Genomic DNA, 5,234 nt, shown 5'->3' with positions numbered 1-5,234 from the left:
AACAATCAAATGAAAGGTACTCAGCATTCATGATTTCTCCCTATCTCAAAAACTCCAACATACCTAATCTGTAATTCTGTGCTACTGACCACTTATCATCTGAATCTCAACAAGGCTTTGCTCTTTTTTCCAGTTTGTTTCATCAGTTAGCGAAGGGTCTGGTGTGTCAGTGTAAGAATTATGAACTGTGGTAATCATCTTTCAATTGTGAATAGCTGTCTTCCATGCCAATATCATAAGCTAGCAGGGTTTCGGGTAGGCAGATATTTCAGGATAAATGTATCATGATGGACAGGTACCACATCAACATCACAGACATGACCTCTCATAGTTCCTCTTTATCTTGACTATGACTTTCCGTCCTCCATGATTATTAAAAGCAGTAGGTGGCAGACATTTGCAGACTTCCTGCCTTGATATAAGACAGGAGTGATTTTATTAGATCCACATACACAACCTGTCACCATACAAATGAAAGCATCTGCTGAATAAGCCATGTGAGGGCTGACTGGGTCTTCAAAGACTCCTGAGTATCAGAATGTTATCTCAGTTCAAGCCTTGTGCCTTCCGCGGGATAACGAGCTGTTGACTGTGACTGAGCCTCCCGTGGCTGAACTGGCTCTGGCCTTCTGCGAGACTCCAGGGTCATGAAACTGTTACAGCAGTGGCCCTGCCGATCCCGTGTCAGCTTCCTAGGGTTATTTTAGACCCTTTCCTAGAAGTGGTGGTTCAGCACATGGATATCCTCTCCCTTGAGTGACTTTTACAAGGGATCCAGTTAGCTTTAATGCCGTGAACTCTGTGTCTGGTGGTGTAAAATGAAATATTTGTACTGAACTTTGCAAAAACTGCTCTCAGCTGCTGGACAAAAAGTTTAAAATTGTTGTCTTTTTAGTTTCAAGTATAAATTACTATTTTGTGTGTACAATTATTAATTATTAATAGTCATGACAACGCTACTTCTCTCATCATTAAAGAAACCTTGAGCAAAACTCAGAATCATTGACATTTAGAACTGAACGGGGGTTTTGAAATTAGTTAAGCTAGGCTTCTTTAATTCCCTCCCCCCCACCCCAGAAATGAGGAACAGTATGTAAGAAAGGCTAAGAAATTTTCCCAGGATCTTTAAGTTAATTAAAAACAGAATTAAACAGGGCATCCGCCCTCGCCCGCCGGAGCCTGTTCGCGTCGACTGACCAGAGTCCGCGAATTCTCCGCTCCGCGCCCACCCGGACAGCCCCTGATCCCAGCTTTTTATCCTCCGAGAACACTAAGAAGAATGTCCCTGCATCAGTTTTTGCTCGAGCCAATCACCTGCCATGCCTGGAATCGGGATGGCACCCAGACTGCCCTGAGCCCCAAGAATCATGAAGTCCACATCTACAAGAAGAATGGGAGCCAGTGGGTAAAAGCTCATGAGCTCAAGGAACACAACGGACACATCACAGGCATTGACTGTGCACCCAAGAGCGAGCGCATCGTCCCCGTGGGGCAGACCACAATGCCTACGTCTGGAGTCAGATGGATGGCGTCTGGAAGCCCACCCTGGTGATCCTGCGGATCAACCGGCAGCCACGTTCGTGAAGTGGTCCCCGCTGGAGGACAAGTTCACCGTGGGCAGCGGGGCACGGCTCATCTCCGTCTGCTACTTCGTGTCCGAAAACGACTGGTGGGTCAGCAAGCACATTAAGAAGCCCATCCGCTCCACGGTCCTCAGCTTGGACTGGCATCCCAACAACGTTCTGCTGGCGGCAGGCTCCTGCGACTTCAAGTGCAGGGTGTTTTCTGCCTACATTAAAGATAGCCAGTACACCATGGGACAGCAAGATGCCTTTGGCCAACTGATGTCCGAGTTTGGTGGCAGTGGCACGGGGGTGGGGGTGGGGGGGCTGGGTCCATGGCGTCAGCTTCTCCGCCAGCGGGAGCCGCCTGGCCTGGGTCAGCCACGACAGCACCTGTCTGTAGCCGATGCCTCCAAAAGCGTGCAGGTCTTCACTCTGAAGACAGAGTTCCTGCCCCTCCTGAGCGTGTCATTTGTGTCAGAGAACAGCATCGTGGCCGCGGGCCATGACTGCTGCCCAATGCTCTTCAACTATGACGACTGTGGCTGCTTGACCTGCGTCTCCAAACTGGACATTCCGAAACAGAGCACCCAGCGCAACCTGTAGACCATGGAACTCTTCCGCAACATGGACAAGCGGGCCACCACCAAGGACAGCAACACGGCTTTGGAGACGCTGCACCAGGATAGCATCACTCAGGTGTCCATTTAAGAGGTGGACAAGCAAGACTGTCGTAAACTCTGCACTACTGGCATCCATGGAGCCATGACAATTCGGGATTTCAAGACCTTGCAGTCTTCCATCCAGGGCCTCCGAATAATGTGAAGCTGAGCAAACCTCGGAGACTGAGCCAGCATGACCAGCTGCAGCTGCCTGCCTCCCCACCCGCACGAAACACTGAAAACACGACCGTGCAGGTGCTCCTGTGTGTGCGCGCGCGTGTGATGGTGTGAGAATAGAATTGTAAAAGTGTTGATATTTTAAAAGCAGCAAAGATTTATCCCCCTGGCCTGTTTGATTCCATTTTTGACCAAAGTTTCTCTTTAAATAATTGATATTGGAAAATTGCCATACTGACCTAAAGGAAGGGGGGGCATGTATGTAAATCGTCTGCTAGAAAATGGCATAAAAATGCTAAATGTGAAAAAAACCCAGAATTAAACATATCAATACATATCTCTTTCCTAATTCTTTATTCACTGTTATTTATATCATCCTTTTCCATAGGAATGAAGACTTGCACTAACATATACAATGGTATTGAAATATTTTAGTCCTACTGAGGAAAAATTCGGAATATGTTTTCAGAAAAGTCACAATTTTATGATAGCTAATGCACGTATTTTGCATAACGTATTTGTAAATTACTGTTAGTTTGAGGACTAAGGTGCACCAGATTCAGATCACAATCTTTTCAATCACTTGCTGTGCATTTGACAGCTGGACAATGAATAAGGATGACAGAAGAAAAATTGATTGTTGGTGGAGAATACTTAATATCTCATAGACTGTCAAAAGAATTAACAGATAAGTCTTGAGGAAGGTGAAGTCAGAGTGCTCCTTGGAGGCAAACATGGCAAAGCTTTGTCTTTCATACCTTCGGGGAGGAAAGGCTAGGAGTGCCTATTCCATGGAAAAAGATATCATTATCATGCTTAGAAAATTGGAAGGAAGGCAAAGGAGGGGAAGATCCTCAACCAGATGAGCTGACAGAGTGACTGCGGCAATGGGCTCAAGTGTGTCAGAGACAGTTTAATTGGCATAGAATAGGACACGGTTCAGATCTATTGATGACAGGGTCGTTATGAATTGAACTCAACTCAACAGCACCTAACAACAACACCACATGTCAGGCCCTATTTTCAATCCCATAGATACATAGTCTCATTTAATCCTCTTAGTAACTTTACTCAAAACCCTCAAGTTTATTGTCACTAAGTTGGAACCAACTCATAGCTGACCTTTTTGTGAGGTTTAGGGATCTGGAATCCACATGGGCAAAAAGATTAAAATTGTCAATTATTTCATCTTGCCCAAGTCCACAATCAACACCCTTGGTACCAGCAGTTAGGTGATTTGGAGATGTCTGGCACTGGGAATTCTGTTGTCAAGGACTTCTCCAAAGTCTTGAAGAGCAATGACATCAGTTTAAAGACTAAGGTGTACCTGATCCAAGTCATGGTCTTTCCAATAACTTGCTATGAATCTGATAGCTAGGCAGTGAATAAGGATGAGAGCAAAAGAATCAATGTCTTAGAATTGTAGTGTTGCAGAAGAATGCTGAATATACTATGACCTGCCAAGAAAACAAACAGATATGTGTAGGGAAAAAATCAAACAGGATTTTTTAGAGGCAAAGATGGCAAAGCTGCATCTTAATATTTTCTGGACGTGTTAGGTGAGGCTGTTCCTTGGAGAGGGATGTCATGCTGGGAAAGGTGGAGGGCCAGTGAAGAAAGGAGGATCCTCAACAAGATGGATTGACATAGTGTCTGTGGCAATAGGCTCAAGTGTGTCAGGGATGCTAAGGATGGCACAAGATAGGACAGGGCTCATATCTGTTGTTTGTAGTGTCCGTATGAGTCAGGGTCGATTCTACAGCACTAAACAATAATAACAAATCCCATAGGAGTAGATTGCTCATCTTTCTTCTACAAAGCCTCTAGTGGATTCAAACAGACAGACAAGTGCATTAGCTGCACAACTGCTTATGCATTACTCCATCAGAGCTTAGTCTGGAAGATCTTCTTATTATGCTCTTTTTATAGACTAGTGAGCTCAATCAGAGTCACAGTGAAGTGATTCACTGCATAAAACAAAGGTGAGTTAGAATCACAATTTAAACTTATAAAATTCAGTACCAGACTTCATGATTTTTAACCACTCTTGTGCTTCCTGTAAAGTATGTTTTGGGAGCCACTAATCAGGAGTTAAATGCATACAAATGAAGCTGGGAAATACTTCTATGTGCCTGCAGAGTTCAGTTATAAGGCAAAATTTGAATAACACTTTTTGGTTTTATTTTTTAATTAAAGTTAATTTTATTAGTATATTCATTATTGATAGCACATTAAAGTAAACAAACAAAATAAAAATCTACTTTTTCAAAGATGCTAATGAGTGCAGCAGCCAACTAGGCAGAGTAGTGAAACTCACACCTTGCTGGCCATTCTGAGCAGCCCTTTCTAAGTGAGAACAGTGGTACTGGCCTTTCAAAACACAGACAAGTGATATAATCAGGAGGAATTTCTATTTAAAACAGCCTGGGAAATACTAATTCTGCTTCCTGGGCCTTAGGATTGATAAAAAGATCTTTGGACGCAAAGAAGTGTTCCAGTGCAAAGAGACTTATTTATTTTGATATAACCATACTGGTCCATAAGAGAAGTATCTAAGTCTATTGTAAAAAGGAGCCTTAGAGCTAGAGGTTAAGGAAAAGAGATTTCCAGAATTAATACTCACCTAGTATGAGATTTGTCATGATTGTATTAACAATGGTGATGTAAATATTTGACCTAGTGAATAAATGTGCACGGAATATTTAAAGGGCAGTCACTGTTGGGACTTTTGTTATGTACCATCAAGTTGCCTGCGACTTATAACAGCCCTATGGACAACAGCCCCTATGGACAACAGCTCTGAAGCCTGCCCTGTCCTGAGCAGTCTCACTGA

General features: G+C 43.8%; 1 pseudogene; it reads left to right on the top strand.

Moving 5' to 3' along the window:
- The first annotated feature begins 1,191 nt into the window (after positions 1-1,191).
- On the top strand, positions 1,192-2,387 carry LOC102855381 (annotated as a pseudogene).
- The last annotated feature ends 2,847 nt before the right edge of the window (positions 2,388-5,234 follow it).

The sequence above is a fragment of the Elephantulus edwardii genome, unplaced genomic scaffold, assembly GCF_000299155.1.
Source record: "Elephantulus edwardii isolate Elephantulus edwardi_28Jun2011 unplaced genomic scaffold, EleEdw1.0 scaffold00001, whole genome shotgun sequence".
NCBI lineage: Eukaryota > Metazoa > Chordata > Mammalia > Macroscelidea > Macroscelididae > Elephantulus > Elephantulus edwardii.
This window is presented reverse-complemented; position numbering and strand designations above follow the sequence as displayed.